Here is a 21,732-nt window from a genome sequence, read left to right as displayed (position 1 = left end):
CCATAGCTCAGTGAATACTTTTTGTTTTTCTTTTAGTTATACAAAATATTTAGTGAGGGAAGGTGATGCAGTGTTGAACATCCTTCCACAAATATATGAAGTTTTATTTCCTTATGTTACCTGAAAAAGATGTTAAAAGGGTGAGTTTTCTCAGAAAAAGCCAAAATCAAAATGTGATCTTAAGAAATAGGACAGCTGAATTCACCTTACATTTTTTTTTTACTGTTACCAAGTCCAAGAGAAATTATAAAATTGATAGAATCAATCAGCATTTAAACAGGAGACCAGTCTGAGCTTTTAAGCATAAAATTGCATAAATATCATCCTTGTAAAGCTTTCTGTCAACATAACAACTAAAAATGGAGCAAAAAAGAAAAACACTCTCTCCACCTTTAGGAAACCTGTTAAAATTGTCTTTACATGTAATTGGTAAAATAATAATAAAATACTATTTAAACAAAAAAGAGTAGATGACCTGTCACATCTTAGTTACTGGGGGGAAAAACTTTCAAGCCTCCTGAAAGCAGATCCTCTGTATTATTTCCTGCCATAGAAAATAAGCAGACAGTATAAAGATGATGTTATTCCTAAAGAGGAAGTGATCTGTCAAGCATTATATTTGGTTATTGCATTTATTGTATGTATAGGAAGGTACATATATTCTCTCTATTTGATTTTAATTAGAATTAGCTAACTAAATCTCTCTTTTAGGGTAGGTGCCCACTTGCTGAAGATAGTTACCACTAATTCCTATGCATTTCTTAATATATTACAAGTATTGGGAATTATTCTCAGAGCCTTTCCAAGGATGATGACCTGGTTACCTTAGAAACCATCTATCTCACCATTCACTGAAATGGCAATTAAAATCATAAAATCAAGCCTGTTGACAGTTTCCAGATTGAATCTCAATTGAGAGCTGGACTCGAGATTCTGATATTCTCTTCTTTTTGTTATTTTTACTACATTTAAGGTAGAATGGCACCTCCCTCCCTCCCTCTCTCTCTCTCTCTCTCTCTCTCTTCTCTCTCTCTCTCTCTCTCTCTCTCTCTCTCTCTCTCTCTCTCTCTCTCTCTCTCTCTCCATGCATATGCATGTGCCTTCCATGTGATATTTTCAGCAACTTTCCTAATATAGGTGAGTACTTACAGGGAAAAGAAAACTTGATTTACTGCCATCAATCTAAAAGGAGAGTTTAAAAGGGTGTCTTTTCTAAGAACAAGCCAAGATGGAAATAAAATTAAAATCAACCCACTGAGACTATCAGACAATAAAAGCCATGTAACAGTTACTCTAGCTGACTCTGGGGTTGTTGTTATTCTTTTTTCTTCTTCTTTTCTAATTATAAGCACATTAAAGCATAGGAGAACTGTTTTGTTTGTTGTTATTCAGTCATTTCAGTCATGTCCTATTCTTCATGACCCTGTTTGGGGTTTTCTTGGCAAATATATGGAGTGATTTGCCATTTCCTTCTCCAACTCAATTTACAGATGAGGAAACTGAGGCAAACACAGTTGAGTGACTTGCCCAGGGTCACACAGTTAGAAAGTGTCTGAGGCCAAATTTGAATTCAGGATTTCCTGACTCCAGGCCTGCCACTTTATCCACTGCATCACCTAGCTGGAGAACTTAGCTGATTTTTTTAAACATTCTTTTTCTCTGCCACTACTCTAGAGTTCTCCTCACTGACAGAACTCAAATATCCAAATTACCTCTGCCAGCTTCTCCCTCCCACCAAAACCAACCACCACCAGCAACAAAAATAACAATAACAACAACAAAAACCTTCCCAAAAACCCTACCTAAGATGAAAGCAAGTTAAAAACAACCAGAGGCTAGGAATAGGAGGAAGGAGGGGCTGATATGCTCAATATCTTCCTAGCTTCCTCACTTTATTCTTTTCCAGGCCCAATGATCCTGTTTCTTAAATAAGTGTAGGCTGCTCTACAAACTAAACTGCTATGCCATTCCTTCCTTTCCCAATTCTCCCTCTCCCCCTCCTCACTGTAATTGGTCAGGGTTTGTTTCATGAGAAAACATAGTGAACTAAAAGGTATGATTGGTTTATGCCATTGGTACTAATAGGAGCAGACTGTTCACACTAATTTTGACTCAAAGCAGTAACCAGAATGACAAAGTAGAAAGGGAAGATGTCATCCTGTATAATCCATCCCCCACAAAATGATCTCTTCTACAATATGTTGAACTAGTAGTCAGTGGGCCTGTGTTTGGAGAACTCTGGGGAGGGGAAAGTCTCTACATCCTAAGGCAGCCCTTCCTACTTTTGGATCAATCTAATCATTAGTAAGGTGTTTTTTTTTTTTAACTGACAATGTTTAAAGAAGTCTTTGTAAAGTCCTTTCATTCATTGCTCATGGTTTTGTCCTCTACTGCCAAGCAGAACAAAGCTGATGCTTCTATTTGATAGCCCTTAAGGACACTTGACCAATGCCCTTACAGTGATTCCAACTTTTGTCTTCTCAAATAAACGTTTGTTGTAGATGTGGGTCTTTACTTGTTTCTTCTCTTATGTCCTACATGTCAGTACTGTGATTCCCAACAACATATTTATTTGTTCATCCATTCATACAACTATGTTGCAGGGGGCAACCTACTGTATGCTAGACATTATTGCTATATATTCTATAGACAGAATAATTTTCACCATTACAAAAAAACTTAAAAGTCTACTGAAGCTTGTCGTAATAGGGTACAGTATTAAACCAATAAAGGAAAATCATATTTTTAATCTCAGTTCTTCTCCAGAGTAAGGGACACTGTGGTGTCAGCAATTAAACTATAGGCAAGAAGTAGAATAGGCCCTTAACAGTAATCCTAATTCCAGAAACTTGATGTGATCATATACTTAACCAAAAGAGAAAATGACAACCAGGTAGCTGGGGGCCAGGCATTGAACAGGGAAATCAAGCTCTCTATGACAAAGATAACAAGGGTTAAAAGAACATTGTTTGGCTAATTAAGATGGTGAGCTTACTTATTACGGACAATGTCAATATGTGTTCCTTTATTAAATAAGTTCAATAACTTAGTATGAAATTTATGTGGTCATAAGGCTTAATTTGTTGAAAAAAATATGTTTTCTATAGCTCATTGCTTTTTCCAAATTAAACATTTATGGTTAGGGGGAGGAATCTGTGATTTTATCAGTGTAGGGAACTATTGTTGTGGAGTCATTTCGGTAGTGTACCACTCTTCATAACCTCATTTGGGGTTTACTTTGCAAAGATATTAGAGTGGTTTGCCATTTCCTTCTCCAGCTCATTTTATAGATGAGAAAACTGAGGCCAACAGGATTAAGTGACTTGCCAAGGGTCACATAGCTAATAAGTGTTGGAAGATGAGTTTTCCTGACTCCAGGGCTGGCACTCAATCCACGGAGCCACCTAGCTGCCTTATCTGCCTGGAAACTCCCTCCACTGATGCAGGCCAGCAATTTATCTTTAATGCATACTCTTAGGAAGTTGCTTAAGGCACAGAGAATGTAGACCTAGTCACTTCATCCTAGTTATACAGGTAGTATCTGTCAGAAATAGCAATTGAATTCATGCCTTCCAAGGCCAGCCTTATATTCAATATACCACATAGCAAATGGGTCACACTTAATCAACATAATTAAATTGTGCTTTATAGTTACTTATTTCTAAATGAAATAGTACAGAGATTCTTTTGTCCCTAAAATCTGTTTTGTGTCACATGGTCAATGACAATTATACAACAATTCTGGGAAATACTACTGCCAACCTAATAGTTTTTAATGATTTTTAAAATGATTCAATGATTGTTTACTTATTTCTCATCTCACCAATACTGCTGATTACTTAATTAGTAAATTGAGATACCATTTCATTATTAAGTAAAATGTAACCAAGTCCATGTCATTCCATGGGATTGCTATTGTTAAAGAGAACTCTATTACTTAATTGGATAAGACAGACTTTTTCCCACAAAGGAAAAAAATACATTTATCGATTCTTTAAAGTAATAATAAAACTTTCTTTCCTTGCCAAAAAAAAAAGCCAAAATGAATTTGATATACTTTTTCCTAAAACTATCTATTACCAAATTTCTTTCAAAATTTTTGCCTGAAGTTTGTGGGTAATGGTGAACTGAATGGTATGACTATGTCTGAGTATGTACATGGCTAAAGGAATGAAGGCAAAGATAATGGGAGTTGAGACAAATAAATGGAGAGCCCACAGCGTTTGAGGGGATATCAATTTGTAGTCAGTAAGGTAATCAACTAGTGTATTAAGCACTTACTATTTGTCAGGCACTGTGTTAAGAGAACTTAATACAAATAAAAGCAAAAAGACAATACCTGCCTTTTGGGAACTTATATTCTAACAGGGAAAACAATATAGAAAGGGAAGCTGAAGTGGAATGGAGAGACATAGTTCTCAAGGATCATGATGGAGAAGTCAAAAGTATTGTAACTTGGTGGCAAATGAAAAGATGGCTATCACCACCCTCCTTAAATGGAGGTTCTGAATGAAGCTGTCCAATCTAAGGGAAGGGTTCTTGGGGCAAAAGGTACTTCCAAGTTATGAATTTAAGTCTTGAAGTGATAGTCAGGATGAGGAGGTTTCTAAGGCATGATGAAGTCCAGAAGAATGAAGTCTGGTGAGAACCAAAGGAATGGCTCACCTGGATGCTCTCCTTAAATGGATGCCTACATGTTATACATTGCTATTTGGAGTTCTTGTACATTAATATTTTATATATTTGGAGTACTTGTATGTTAATGTTTTGGAGTTCTTATGCATCGATATGTTGCAGTCTTGGAGGATACAATGAAAAGAGGTGGCAGAATAGACAAGTATAAGGTATTTATCATTATTATTCTGTTTATTATAAAATATATAGTTATATTAATTGATGGTAAATATTAAATATGTTGATTTGGATTATATTAACATGAATGAATGAATGAATGAATAATTGAAAAGTATTTATTATGCTCTTACTGGCTAATAGTTGGAGATTCAAATAAAAAAATCCTTGTCATCAAGGACATTACATTCCAGTAGAAAGAGAAAGTACACACAAAGGGGTACTGGCCAGGGAAGGATATCCTGGTTTGGGAAGTCAGAAGGATACTGAATAGAGCCATACTGAATTCAAGTGGACCTACCCCTTTCACAATCAGTCATGGTATTGATTTTCTTACTCTTTCTAGGGTAAGAATAGCCCACCCCCCAAAAAAAACTCATAGAAATTTATTCCTGAATTATGGCTGTGAACTGTATATCATCACTAAGCTCAGTTCTCTGTAGCTATATGGAAGCGATGAACTACCGTAATAGCATAAAATTTTTTGATTATGCAGAAGAAGAAAGTTTGGTATCTCCTTCTCCTACTACTGGAGCATGTGTCACCTTTGGGGTGTGTGATGTTTCCTTGTGTATACTATCAATCATTTCCCATTCAAAAAATCATATTTGTTTTCCTCAACCCTCATTGGTTCTTAATTGCACACCACTATGTGCTATCTTTTGTATTATTATTTAGCTTTCTTCCATTTCATTTTTTTTTAATCTATGCATATCATGTCTTTTCAATTCTACTGTTGAAGACAATGGACAACTGTGTATTATGAAGACAGGAACCATGACAAATACTTCTGTATGCCTTCCCCTTGGCATCTAGTGCAGTATATGTACTTAATAAATATTGGTTGAATGCATGAAATAATGAAACAAGAGATTTTTTAAGGTCCTGGCAGAGGAAAAAAGTGGGAATTTAATGCAACACATTGTTCTGTGGGATGGATAACAGATCTATGACAATAAAGTACTTCAGAAATCATCTAGATCAAGCTCTTCATTTTATAGATGAAGAACCTAAGGTCAAGGGGGTTAAGTGACTTTTCTAAAGTTATAGAGATAGTAAACATCTGAAGCAGGATTTGAACCTAGTTGTCCAATGACTTCACAATCCATGATATTTCCATTGTACTACTTTGCTCTTCATCAGAGTCAATACCTGTTCCTGCAAATGCCTTATGGTAAGAACCATTTGATTGCATGTGAAATAAATTTTAAAGCACTTTCACCCCATTGCATGTGGTGAGCCAGAAAAAGACAGGCTGGTTTGCTTTTGTTTTTGTTTTTTTCTGATTGTTTGCATAAGCCCCAGTTGCAGCTGGAACTCTGATTGATTGATTTGGCCTTTCTTTCCCTTCTTTACTAGAATAAAATACAGAGGATTCTAAGGCACTAGCTTAGGCTCCTTGCCTACGGCATTGACTTCGATTAAGTTTCACTTCTCCAAAACCGCCCCTTTCATGTTCTACAAGAAATCTGACATCAACTCCACAGATGGGACCAAGAAAAACATGAAATTATTGCACTCTTTTAGCCTAAATTGCAGGCCTTGCTTGGTCTTCAGTGAAAGTCTACATATTATTAGAATGCATTTCAATAAACATTAATTCATCTTGTCTTGTATGAAAGGGAATATATATAATGTATATATACATATATGTGTACATATATACACACATACACATACACATTAGGTTACCAATACAAAGACCAAAATTCCAAAAACCCAGTTTTGAGCCCGGCTCAAAGGGCCCACGTTCTATTGCAATGTGGAAGGATACACCGTTACTCAAATAAAGGAAATAGAAATTATTCTGAAGGGGAGGAGAGAATTAAAAACTGGAGGGTTCATGGATGAGGTAGCACTTAAGTTTATCCTAGACAGGAGAGTCTTAGTTTGTCTAACTTGTCATTTCAACATGTTACCTTTTTATCTTTATTTTTATTTAAGTATTAGCATCTTGGTATAGTAACCAAGGAATAACCTAGGAAACCAGGAAAACCAAGGTTCAAGTCCCTCTTCTATCACATAGTATCTGTTGTAATTTTGGCAAGTTACTTAACCTTTTGGAGCTGAACTGCATTGATGGAGAAAGATCCTTTCCCAGGGATTTCCCTTTGCCAATGAAATCATAAGTCCGGTCTTCATTTGTTATTAATATCTTTTTTTAAATGAGGTACTATTATCTTTACAATTTTATTTTTATATTGTGCAACCCATAGGCATCCCGGTGTGCAAATGACATGCAGAGACCTAAGAGAAATTGCTCAGGTGGATCCTCTATGTAAGAGAATTCAAAGACATGGACAAGACTCTAAAAAAAGAGAAAGCTGGAGGGATTGGCATCTTTAGAACTAAAGGAAGTACCCACTTCTCTGAGATTACAGCTCTGTTAAAGCATGTTTTATGATGACTAGGAAATATGAAAAAGAAGTAGCCCAGGGGCAGCAATCTTACATGATCTTTTTGGGGAAGGGACCAACATGTTAAACTGAGCTCCTCAAGCACCTAGATAGAACAGTAGATACAGGACTAGGCCTGAAGTCAAGAAGACTCATCTTTATGAGTTTAATAAGTTAGACATTTATTGGCTATGTGACCCTGGGCAAGTCATTTAACCGTTTGCTTCAGTTCCTCATCAATAACAAGAGCTAGAGAGTAAAATAGCATACCACTCCAATATCTTTGCCGAGAAAACCCCAAAAATGGGGTCATGAAAAGTTGGACACAACCGAAATGACTTAACAACAATGAACCTCAGACTTATGTTCAAAAGGTATAATCAAATGACTCAATATTGAATTCAACTGAGCCTAGGTCCTTGAAGTCTACATCTATGGAACATGAGCCATAGCAGATCCTATCAAGCTGGGAAGATTTAGAGTTCAGTGATTATGTCGCAGTGTCATACAGCTAGAGCTAGAAAGGAAGTTGGAGGCCATTTAGTCCAACTTCCTCATTTTACAGATGAAGAAATTGAGGCCCTGAGAGTTGAAGTGGCCAAGGCCAGGCAGGCTGTAATCAAATGCATTGAACTATGCTGCCTCAGATAGGATTGCCCATACAGATGAAATAGCACCTTTTAAGATCGAAGTACAAACTCTGGGAAAACAGGCACTATTTTCTTTTGACTTAATAGTATAAGCACCCAGAACAGTGTCTTGAACATAAGAGAAGCTTAATAAATGCCTTTAATTGTATCTTAAAAGTCTCTCTTAGCCTCTCAAAAGAGGGCTTCCAACCCTCCATCCAGATAGTACTGTAGACCTAAAAGACTGTCCTCTGTGAAAGTAATAACTCCAAGAAATCCAATCTGGGGGGACAAAAACTACCTTCTTCACCCCTACTTCTTATCCTCCCCTTCTTTCCTACCAAGCTAAAGAAAACTTGTCTTCTGTGATATCATACCACTCGGTGAGAAGAATATTTAAGTTGCTTTTCTAACTGTAATTCAAAGTATTCTAGTATTCTCTTAGTTGGTCCATGAAAATCACCCTTCTTCATCTCCTGACAATGTTGAAAGTAATTCAACAGTGGAAGTGAAGTGGCTAGGTGTGGGACTTGGAGTCAAGAAGGCCTGAGTTCAAATCCCATACCAGACACTTACTAGCCATATAACTGTAGGAAAGTCACTTAGCTCCTCTCAGTCTGAGTTTTCTTTTCTGAAAAATGGGGACCATAAAAGTAACTACATCAAAAACGTTGTTGTGAAGGCACAATGAGATAATATACAGTGATTTAGAAACCTTAAAATACTACATAAATGCTAACTACCAGTAGTAGTCATTTCTATGGTCAATATATTCACTTGAGTGAGGGATAATCTAGTGGGCAAAGAAAATTAGGAACAGAAAGTTCTCTGTTCAGGAGAGAGTTAAAGCAAATTGAACTGTATGATATTAAGGAGGATATCATCTGCTACCACATATGGTACAATATATCAATATCCACTTTTTACTGCTCATAAAACACTGCCTCCTCCTTTTGATCAGTCACTCAAAAAGCACTTACTGTGTGCTAGTAATTGTGCTAAAGGCTAGGGATAGGTACAAAGAAAGGCAAAAACATCTTCAAAGCCTCATCACCTCTTACCTGCATTACTATAATGCCCTTCTCATTGTTTTCACTACTTTAGGTCTCACCACACTTCAGTTAGTTTTCTCCACATCTGTGAAGATATTTTCCCTTAACTGAAGAACTGACTCTGTTACCATGCTACTCAGTAAATCCCAATGGCCTCCTACTGCCTCTAGGATAAAATATAAACTCTTCCAATATTTAAAATCCATCATCATCTGTCCTTAGCATATCTCTCCAGACTTATATATTAATTTCTTTTCCACACTACCTAGTCCAGTCAAACTGGCTTTCTTGCTTATTCCTCACTCCTGACACTCCATCTTCTGACTCCTTAACTTCCCACTGTCACTCATGCCTGGAAGGCCTTTTCATTTTGTTTCAGTCTCTTAGAATTCTTTATTTCTTTCAAGACTTTCTCTAAGTACCACTTTCTTTGTGAAGCCATTCCTGGTTCCCCGGCTTCTAGTGTTGTCCCTCTCCAAATGTATTTATTTTGCACATGTGGCTTACTTGATTAAATGTAATCTTGAAGGCTTGCTTCATCTTTGTCTTTGTACTCCTAGTATAGGGGGCCATCACCAATCATCTTGACTTACGTCTTGCCACTGGACTCTGATGTCTCTGGAGGAGAGAGTGAGGCTGATGACTTTGCAAAGCCCTGACTCACTTAAATCCAATTTCCTTGCAAGTCAAGACATCACCCTCCTGATGTCATTAGAGAAAAAAGGACAAATGACAACAACAAAAAGAAGTCCCAGCTATTTAACAAATGCTTGTTGATTAATAGATTGGCTAAAGGGCTGATAATAATCATGGCCACTGGTCAAGCGTCTCCCCAGGAATATGCTGAGTAATCACTGGCAAAGGCTTATTATGAACTTTTCATTTTAATATTCCTTATTAGCTATCAGAAACATTTTTCACTATATCAGTTTCTCAAGGTTGATTGTATGTTGATTCGTTTTTCTTTTTCAGAGGGTAACATTTTCTCACCACTTCCTAAATTATGGAGGTACGCTTTATGTGGAGCATGCAATAACATGACCCTTTAGGTGAACCAGGGGTCTGGGAGGTTGCATCTACTCATTCAGAGGATATTCGATTAACTTTTGCCTCTAGTCCATAAGCAACACTTGAAGGCTGAAACAAATCACCCTGTGACAAAGGACTGCCATCCTGACCTGACACTGCCCTCTATGGCAATGGAAAAGAAAGCCTCAGACTGACTCATTTGAAGGACAAGCAGATTAGGCAAGCATATGCACAAATTTCATCATGGGCTAATCTGTCTTGTGACCTGAAATGACTGGCTCACAATTTCAGCTTTCTCTCATGAGCCACAGAAGCATAAGACAAGACAGGTTCCCAATTCTGTATTCCTGTTCATATGAACATAGATTTGCTGAACCACTTCCATAGACTGTGAATCCTACAGGAGGAAGTCATGGAGAATAATGCCAACTCATATAAGAGACTGAAAAAAGACAGAAAACCAAGATTGCTTTGATTATATGTTTTCCTAGATGTGTCAACTACACTATCCTGGACCATCTGTTCTCTTAGATCAGAGTTTCTTAGCCTAAGGTCAAGTGGGAGTCCTTGAACTTGAATAAGAAAAAAAAATAGTGTCTTTATTTCAATACAATTAGTTTCCTGTATAATCCTATGTGTTTTATTTTCTGCACTTAAAAACATTATTCTGAGGAGACCATAGGTTTTACCAGATTGCCAAAGGGGCCCATGACACAAAATAAGAACCCCTGTTTTGCAGTATATGACATTTGTCTCTCTTATTTCTTCTCATACCCATCTGAATATTCTTCAGCCTCCTTTACTTGAGCCTCCGCTTGCAGTCTACTAATTGTGGGCGTGCCCCAAGTCTATATACTGGAGCCTTTCCTATTTTCTCTCTAGTCTCTCTTTCTCTCCCCCCCCCTCTCTCTCCCAATCTCTGTGTGTCTGTCTGTCTCTCTTGCAGGTCTCATAACCTTCCATGATTTAAATTCCTATCACTATGGGGCAGGTAGCTGGCTCAGTGGCTAGAGTACTGGCCTCAGAGTAAGGAGGACTTGGGTTCAAATCCAACCTTAGACACTTAATCAACCATGTGACCATGGGTAAGTCATTTAACCCCAACTACTTCCCATTAAAAAATAAATTACTATCACTATACAGATGACTACCAAATCAATATATCCAGTTAACCTTTCCCTGAATTTAGTCCCATATTAATAATAGCCTGCAAGGCATCTTTGCCTAGATATTCCACAGGCAGTTTAAACTCATGTATACCAAATAGAACTCATCTCTAAAACTCTCCTTTCCTCCAATCTTACCCATTTGTATTGATGACACCACTTTCTTCCAGAAACCCAAGTTTATAATTTTGAACATATTCTTGACTCCTCCCTATCCATCAGTCCTCATATAAAGCAGTTGCCTTATTTGATAGTTCTACACTGAGAACAAATTTCATTTTGATCCCCTTCTCTACACACATAGAGCTTTTTCACTATCTGTTCAGGCCTTCATCACCTCTCAAACGCACTATTGCAATAGTCTCCTAATTGGTTCTCAGAATTTGTTCTTTCTAATCAATTCTCTACACAATTGTCAAAGTGATATTCCTAAAGCATAGACCTCATATGGCCACCCCTCTTCCCCAAATTAAAAACCTTCTGTGATTTCCTATTGCCCATAGGACAAAATCCCTTGTCTAACATTTAAGACCCTTTGCATCTGGTTCTCAACTACCAGTCTAAGCTTAATTTCATATACTTTTCCTTTCATGCATTTCCCATTCTAATCAAACTGGTCTGCCATCTGTTTCCTCTATATACCACTTTTTTCCTCTATGCCTTTACACAACTAGTCTCCTATACTTGGAATGTACACTATTCTCACCTCTGCTTCATAGAGCCTCTAGCTTCCTTCAAATAATAGCTCAAAGCAACCTACCAAAGAAAGCCCTTCTTGGTCACTCCCTTATTGATACTCTAACCATCTTGAAACAGAGGAAAGGAAATCCAGGAATAGTTTGATATGAACTCTAAATATCCAAAACTCTGTTTTAAAAGATGCAGGGGAAATATGGCAAGGAGAAAGACAGGGACTGAGAGACAAACAGATAAATAAAGACAAAGAGAGACAGACAAAGACAAAGGCAGAGTTAATAACCGACATATAGAGAGAGAGAGAGGGAAAAGGAAAAAGAAGAGACCAAATCTTTAGTCTATAGGGCAATGAGCTTGACATTGATTACTGAAAAAAATTCCAGGATGGACTATTAAATTACTCATAGATGAACATCTAAAGTATGAGAAAGAGAGAGAGATACAGAGAGAGAGAGAGAGAGAGAGAGAGAGAGAGAGAGAGGAGAGAGAGAGCGAGCATTTAGTAAACATGTAATATGTGTCAGACATGATTAAAAATACCAGCATAACTTCTTAAAGGAAAGGTCATGTCAAGATAACTCCATTTTCTTTTATGAAACTTGTTGATGAAGAAAATGCTATGAATTATAGTTTGCATAGTTTTTAGATAAGCATTTGATAAAGCATCTCACACAACTGCTGTGAAGAAAATAGAAAAATGTGGATTAAATGATGATGGATTCAGAGCTGGTTGGATGACTAGTCTGAGAGTGGTTGTTAATGGTTCAATGTCGATATGGTAGAAGGTCTACAGTGGAGTGGCCAGAGATCTGTGCCTGATTTTGTATTTTTTGACATTTTTTATCAATGACTTGGAGAAAGATACAGATGAGATGCTTATCAAATTTGCAGATGAAACCAGGGTGAGGTGAAAAGATAACATACTGAAAGACAGAGTCAGAATCCAGAGTCTAAGATCCAGAAAGGTCTTGAAAGGCTAGGAAAGTGGGCTGACTTTAATAAGATGAAATTTAGCAGGAATAAATGTAGAATATTCTATATAGGTTCAAAAATATCAACTTTACAAGTATAGGATAGAGAGGCATGGTTAGACTAGTTTGCCTAAAAAAGATCTGGGAGAATAAGTGGAATAATACTTAATGTGAGTCAGTAGCTTGATGTGACAACCAGAAAAGCTAATGAAATACTGGGATGCATTAAGAGAAACAATGCTTTGATGAAATAGTACATAATAATTTCTCTGCACACTGTCCTTGTTAGACCTCATCTGGAATAATGTGCTCATTGTTCCTTGCCTTGCCTTGCTTTCCCTACCCTTTCCTACCCTTCTTTTCCTTTCTACCACAGTTCTGTAGTTCAAGAATGATATAGAAAAACTGGAAGGCAACCAAGATGGTGGTTGGCCTTGCCTGAGTATATGTACTATGACTATTTTTTGAAGGAACTGGGGATATTTAACCTGTTCCTCACTTGCCTGGCTGAGCCATGTTGCAACACAGAGTTCTGCCATGTTGACATCTTGGCAAGATGACTGGCTTTTGTTTTTCTGTAGCACAGGGAGAAGGGGCCATAGTTGAGTTCTCTTACAAGCCCATGGGTGAGTTTATGTAATCATGACAAAGCATGGTGACAACTGAGGCATGGGGTGCTTAGTGAATGTGTTAGGGATTACAGATTAATCATTTTTGCTATTAGTTCAACAGGTTCTTACCTCATTAGGTCTCTTAGACCATGAAGAAAATGGAAATTGCTTTAACTCTTGTCTATAATTCTCATTTCGGAAAAGTTTAAGAGGCTGTGAGGATTGGAGAAATTATTTATTTCTCCATCTTGTTAATCACATGACCTAGAAGTCCTATATTTATCTTGAGGGGCAGCTAGGTGGTATAGTGGATAAAGTACCAACCCTGGAATCAGAAGGACCTGAGTTCAAATCCAGCCTCAGATACTTACTAGCTATGTGACCCTGAGCAAGTTACTTAATCCTGATTGCTTTGTCGAAAAATAAAAAGGGGAAACTGATTGTTTCCCCTCTAAACTCATTTTGAACCTGAGACCTAGGCATAACCCAGATACAATTATATGACTAGATATTGGTGATAAGGAGGCTAAGATTGACTGAGGTTCTCTTCAGTTTTTTGATATTAGTTAAATGATCCATTAGCACTTTTCCTCATACTTTTTTTTAACATTTCCTTAGAAAAGTGTACCGAAAGACAATTGACAGGCGGCTGGGTGGCACAGTGGATAGAGCACTGTCCCTCAGGAAGACCTGAGTTCAAATCCAACTTCAGACACATAACACTTAATAGCTGTGTGAATCTGAGCAAGTCACTTAACCCCATTGCCTAACAACAACAACAACAAAAAAGACAATTAATAGGCTGAAAATATTCTCTTGCCCAACACTTGATAAAACAAAGATCTGACATTGTGCTTCCTGTTATGATAAAGACTTTTCTAAAATAAATAACTTTTAAAAAGAAAAGGAAATTTCCCAATCAGATGAATAAATGAATGAATTCTCACTATAAGGCCACTAATGGAAATCAATTGAAAAAAAGAACTATGAAACTATTTAGTCTTAATCCTTCTAAAAACAATAATGATGGTAATAATTGTCCATATGATTTGCAGCATGTTTTCCTCACAATAACCTCTTGAACAAAGCAAACAAGTAATCTCCTCAAAGGAAATCAATTAAGTAGATGCAGGGTGTTGTCACATACTAAAAACCAATCTTGGAGTCTTTTCAATATTCTATGCCAAGTTCCTCTAACTGAATCATGGGGCTATATTTTTCAAACTAAGATTTTACAATAGAAATAAGCAGAGACTTCTTGGGGGTGGAGCCAAGATGACAGAGCAGAAGAAGCAGCCAGGCTCTCTCAACATTATCCTCCAAAAAACTTTAAAATAATACCTCAAATCATACTCCAGAATGTCAGAGGGAACAAAAGGTCAGGGAGAGACATTTTCCAGTCTAAGACAACTTGGGAGGTCAGAAGAAGAGATCTGTGACCCTAATGTTGGGTCTGGCATCAAGTCCACTTGGTGTGAACACCAGCTATAGGCCTTGGAGGTACCAATAACATCAGCAGCAGCTTCAGGAGTTCCCAAGCCAGAGATGGTAAGGGTATTGGGCAACAAGTAAGAAAGAGACCACAGGTAACCCCTGTGCTAGCCCTAGCTACAGGACAAGATGCTACTTGGCAACTTCATTGCCTATACCCACTTCCAATCCAAAGTATCAGAACAGAGAGGAGTAATTGCTGTTGCAAAGCAGCAGGAACCCTGAGGAACAATGTTTTTAGTCACAAGAGAGCAGAGATGACATTTCTCCCCAGATCATACCACCTTGGAAGCACTGAAAATTTCTGAACTCCCAGATTTACCTCTGAAAACAGTAGTGCCTAAAAGCCTGAAGCTTGAGACAATGCCCTCCAACCCCCACCCCAACATTCAACCCAGGAATTTTTAACATATAGTTAAAAGTCAAGAAATAGACTGCAAAACAAGAAAATGAATATATATATATATATATATATATATATATATATATATATATATGTACATGTACACACACACACACACACACACACACACACACACACACATATATATATATATATATATATATATATATATATATAATATATATATATATATATATATATATATCCAACTATAAAAAGCTATTATAATGACAGGGAAGATCAAGACACAAAGTCAGAAAGCAATAATGGTGAAATACCTACAAGGAATGCCTTAAAATAAAAATGAGAATTCAACACAAGCCCAACATGAATTCCTAGAAGGGCTAAAAGAAAAATGATTTTCAAAATCAAATAAAAGTGGTAGAGGAAAAATTGGAAAAAGAAATGAGAGTAGTTCAAGAAAATTATGAAAAGGCAACTAGCAGATTATTTTTTTAAAAAGGCAAAAAAATACTGCAGAAAATAATATCTTTTTAAAAACTGACCAAATGGAAAAAGAGGTACAATATTTCATTGATGAACATAACTCTTTAAAAGCAGAATTGGTCAAATGAAAAAAGAAGCACAAAATATCATTGAAGAAAATAATTCTTTAAAATTAAAATTGGGCAACTAAAATATGATGACTCCCTGACACAACAAAAAACAATAAAATGAAGTCAAAAGAATTAAAAATATAAAAGAAAATGTGAAATATATTATCAGAAAAATAACTGACCTCAAGAATTATTGGACAGCCTGAAAATTATAATCAAAGAAAGAACCTAAGCATGATATATCAAAAAAAATTATGAAAACTGCCCTGCAATCCCAGAACCAGGAGGTAAAATTGAAATTAAAAGAATCCACTGATCACCTCCTGAAAAAGATCCCAAAATGAAAACTCCAAGAAATATTATAGCCAAATTCCAGAGCTCCCAGGTCAAACAGAAAATATTTCAATCAGCCACAGAGAAATCATTCAATTATTGTGAGGCCACAGTCAGGTTCACAAAAGATTTAGCAGCTACCACTGTAATGGAACAGAGGGCTTGGGGTAGAATATTCAGGAACGCAAAGGAGATAGGCTTACAACCAAGAATAACTTACCCAGCAAAACTGAGTGGAAACCTTCAGGGGAAAATGGTATTTAATGAAATAGAGACTTTCAAGCATTCTGGATTAAAAAAAAGACAAGAGATAAATAGAAAATTTGGCTTTCAAATACAAGACTCAAGAGAAACATAAAAAGGTAAACATAAAAGGGAAATTATGAGATTCAGTAAGGTTAAACTATTTATTATTCCTATGTGGGAAATGATAGGGCAGTTAGAAGGATTCTACATAGACAGAGAAAATAGGAGTGAGTCAATTATGTTGAGATGATCTGGGAAAAAAATGATGAGTGAGAAAGAGGAATGTGCTAAAAGGAAGAAGACAGGAGAAGTATGGAGAAAATTATTACACATAAAAGAGGCACACAAGGAAGAGCTTTTACAGTGGAGGGAGAAATAATAGTAGGGGTAGTGATGTTTGAAGTTCACTCTCATCTGAATTGGTTCAAAAAGGGAAGAATATATAGATATACATACATACGTATATACATATAAGATCTGCATTGCATATACATATGAAAAGATCACACATTAGGTCAATATGTTATATTTTAGATTATAAATTAGTTTAAGAAATTCAGTGGTCAGAAGCAAAACTGACTTTTGAGCAAGGACAGAATAAAAAGTGAAAGAAAGTTATTCAGAAGAAAATAGGATGAAGTGAAATGCAGTTATTAATAATATTGCACATGCGAATGGAATAAGTTCACCTATAAAAGAGAAGCAGATAGCAGAATGGATTAGAAACTAGAATCCAACAATATGTTGTTTACAGGAAATATACTTGAAACACATAAGGGGCTAGAACAGAATCTCTTATGCTTCAGCTGAAGTAAAAAAAAAAGGTAGTGGTAGTAATTATGATTTCTGACAAAACAAAAGCAAAAATAGACCAAATTAAAGGAGATAAGCAGAGAAACTACATCTTGCTAAAAAACCCCAACAACTATAGAAATGAAGTAAATCAATACTAAACATATATGCACTAAATGGTATAGCATCAAAATTCTTAAAGGGAAAGTTAAATGAGTTACAGGAAGAAATAGACAGCAAAACTATATTAATGAGACATTTCAACTTTCCTGTATCAGAGCTAGATAAATTTAACCATAAAATAAATAAAAAGCAGTAAATGAGATGAATAGAATTTTAGAAAAGTTAGATATGATAGACTTCTGGAGAAAATTGAATAGGAATAGAAAGGCGTATCCCTTTTTTCTTAGCTATGCAGTGCACAATCACAAAAATTGACAATATATTAGGGCATAAAAACCTCACAAACAATTGCAGAAAAGTAAAAATATTAAATGTACCCTTTTCAGACCATAATTCAATAAAATTACATTCAACAAAAGGTCTTGAAAACATAACAAAAATTATTTGGAAACTAAATAAACCAGTCCTAAAGAACAAATAGGTCAAAGAGCAAATCATAGAAACAATTAATAGTTTCATTAAAGAGAATTATAACAATGTACAACAAATCAAAATTTGTGGGATACAGCCAAAGCAGTACTTAGTACTCTCTAAACATGCACATCAATAAAAGAGAGAAATAGTAAATAAATGAATTTGGCATGCAACTAAAAAAACCTCCCCAACTAAATAACAAAATTGAAATCCTGAAAATCAAAGGAAAGTTGAATAAAATTGAAAATAAAAATATATTGAACTAATAAAACTCAAACTAGTTATATGAATAAAAAACCAACAAAATAGATAAAGCATCAGTTAATTGGATTTTAAAAAAAAGAAAAAAGAAAACCAAATTGCTTGCTTCAAAAATGAAAAAGGTGAATATATCATCAATAAAAATGAAATTAAAACAATTGTTAGGCATTATTGTGCCCAATTACATGCCAGTAAAACTGACAATCAATGTGAAATGGATGAATATTTCCAAAATTATAAATTGGCCAGATTAATGGGAGGAAATAAAATACTTAAATGATCTTATCTTAGAAAAAGAAATTGAACAAACTTCTAAGAAAAAGCAAATCTAGGACCATATATATTTACAATTGAATTTCATTAAATATTTAAATATAAGCTATTTGAAAAATAGGCAAAGGGGCACGTAGGTGGTGCAGTGGATAGAGTGCTGGCCCTGAAGTCAGGAGGACCTGAGTTCAAATCCAGTCTCCGACCAAATACAACACTTACTAGCTGTGTGACCTTGGGCAAGTCACTTAACCCCAAATGCCTAAAAATAAAAAATAAAAATAAAAATAATCATTCTTAAAAAGAAAGGAAAATAGGCAAAGAAGGAATCCTATTAAATTCCTTTTATGACACAAATTTGGGTTTTGATACCTAAAGCAGGGACAGCAAAAACAGAGACAGAACTTAATAAGTCAATTTCTCTAATGAATATTGAAGCAAATTTTTAAAATAAAATACTAGGATGGAGATTACAGCAATATATCACAAAAGTCACACATTATATCAATAGATGCAGAAAATGGTTGATTTTGACCAAATACAACACACCTATTCCTATTAAAAAGGAATAAATGAAGTCTTTCTTAAAATGATTAGTATCTATCTAAAACTATAAGTAAGAATTATCTGTAATGGAGATAAACTAGAAGCCTTCCCAATAAGATCAGGAATGAAACAAGGGTGGCTGTTGTCACCACTATCATTTAATATGGTACTAGAAATGCTAGCTATAGTAATAAAAAAAAAGAAAAAGAAAAGAAAAAGAAATAGAAGGAATAAAAATAGGCAATGAGGAAAGAAAAGTGTCACTCTTTGCAGATGATGTGATAATATACTTAAAGAATCCTTGAGAATCAACTTTAAAACTAGTTGAAAAAATTAACAACTTTAGCAAGTTAAAGGTTATAAACTGAGTCCATGTAAATCATTAGCTTTTCTATATGTTACCAACAAAATCCACCAAGAAGAGATAGAAAGAGAAATTCCATTTAAAGTAACTGCAGAAAATATAAAATAATTGGGAGTCAACCCACCAAGACAAAATCAGGGACTATATGAACACAATTACAAAATACTTTTTACACAAATAAATATCTAAACAATTGAAGAAACATTCATTGCTTAAGGGTAGGCTGAATCAATATAATAAAAATGATAATTCATTTAAATTAATTTACTTATTCAATGCCATACTAATGAAATCACCAAAGAATTATTTTATATAGTTAGAAAAAATGGTAACAGAACTCTTCAAAAAGAACAAAAGGTCAAGAATATCTAAGGAATCAATGAGAAAAAATGTGAAGGAAGTGGCCTAGCAGTACCATATTTCAAACTCTATTGTAAAGCAGTAATCATCAGAACAATCTAGGACTGACTAATAAATAGAGTGGTAGATCAGTGTTAGTTATCCAGTACACAGTAGTAAATGACCTTATTACTCTAGTGTTTGATAAACCCAGAACATCCAACATTTTAGGGCAAGAACCCACCAATTGACAAAAATTGCTAGGAAAATTGGACAGCAGTTTGGCAGAATCTAGGCACAGCCCAATAACTCACCATGTATACCAAAGTCAAAATGGAAACACGAACTGAACACAAAAGGTGATATCAACAAATTACAGGAAAATGAAAAATGCATAATCAGATCTATGAATGACGGAAAAATTCATGACCAAATAAGAGATAGAGAGGATCATGGAAAGAAAGAAAAAAGCTTTATAACAACCAAAACCAATGTAACCAAAATTAGAAGGAAAACAGGAAATTTGAAAACGAAAATTACAGCAAGTTTCCCTGAAAAAGGCTTTATTCTTCAAATATATATGGAATTGAGCCAAATTTATTAAAATATGAGCCATTCCCCAACTGACAAATGACCAAGGGATTTGAACAAGTAATTTTCAGAAGAAGAAATCAAAGTTATCAATAGTTATATGAAAAAATTCTCTAAATTACTATTATTTAGAGAAATGCAAATTAAAACAGCTCTGAGGTACCACTTCACACCTGTCTGAATGGCTAAGATGACAGAAAAAGAAAATGACAAATCTTGGAATGGATATGGAAAAACAGTGATATGAATGCACTGTTGGTGGAGTTGTGTACTGGTCCAAGCATTTTGAAGAACAGTTTTGAACTATATCCAAAGGGCTATAAAACAATGTATACCCTTTGACACAGAAAAAACGCTACTAAGATTGTATTCCAAAGAGGTCAAAGTAAAGGGGAAAGGACCCATATGTACAAAAACATTTATAGTACCTCTTTCTGTGGTGGCAAAGAATTGGAAATTGAGGGAATGTCCATCAACTGGAGAATAGCTGGACAAGTTGTGGCATATGATAGTGACAGAATGCTATTTTGCTGTAAGAAATGAGAGGGATGATTTTCAGAAAAAAAAATACGTATAGGTATAAAATGAAGTGAACAGAACCTAGAGAGCATTGTATAAACTAATAGCAATATTGTAACAATGATGAACTGTGAAAGACTTAGTTATTCCGAACAAAACAATGAACAAAGACAATTCCAAAGGACTCATGAGAAAAGCTTTCCTCTTCTACATAAGCATAAAGAGTACAGAAGCATACTTTTTTCACTTTATGATAATTTTTTAGAATATGATTAATATGGAAATATGTTTTGCATTATTTCAGATTTATTATTGATACCATATTGCTTGCCTTTTCAGTATGTGAGAAAGGGTAGAGAGACAGTGACAGAATTTGAAACTCATTTTTAAAAAATAAATGTCAATAAATAAATAATGTGAAAATTAAAAAAGCAAGTTTCAGCTAAGGGACTCTCTCTTTTTCTTTTTTCTTCTCATTTTAATTTTTTTTATTTAGTATTTTCCCCCAGTTACATGTAAACACAATTTTTAACATTCCTTTTTTAAAACTTTGAATTCTAAATTCTCTCCCTTTCTTCCTCCTTCCCTCTCCCCCAATTGAGAAGGCAAGCAATTTGATATAGGTTATACATATGTAATCATGCAAAATATATCCATAATAGTCGTTTTTGAAAAGAAAAAACATAGACAAGAAAAAAAACTCAAGAAAAATAAAGTAAAAAACAATGTGTAATTCAATCTATATTCAGATATCATCAGTTCATTCTCTGTGGATGGATAGCATTTTTCATCATAAGTTCTTCAGAGTTGTCTTGTATTGCTGAGAATAGCTAAGTCATTCACAGCTGATCATCTTATAATATTGCTGTTACTTATACAATACATTTCACTTTGCATCAGCCTGTATGAGTCTTTCCAGGTTTTTCTGAGACCATCCTACTCATCATCTCCTATAGTACAATACAATAGTTGAAACTGCATAATTGAAACCACAACTTCTTCATCTATCCACCAATTGATGG

The sequence above is a fragment of the Phascolarctos cinereus genome, unplaced genomic scaffold (assembly GCF_003287225.1).
Source record: "Phascolarctos cinereus isolate Bilbo 61053 unplaced genomic scaffold, phaCin_HiC Scaffold_4;HRSCAF=312, whole genome shotgun sequence".
NCBI lineage: Eukaryota > Metazoa > Chordata > Mammalia > Diprotodontia > Phascolarctidae > Phascolarctos > Phascolarctos cinereus.
Note: the sequence above shows the minus strand (reverse complement) of the source record.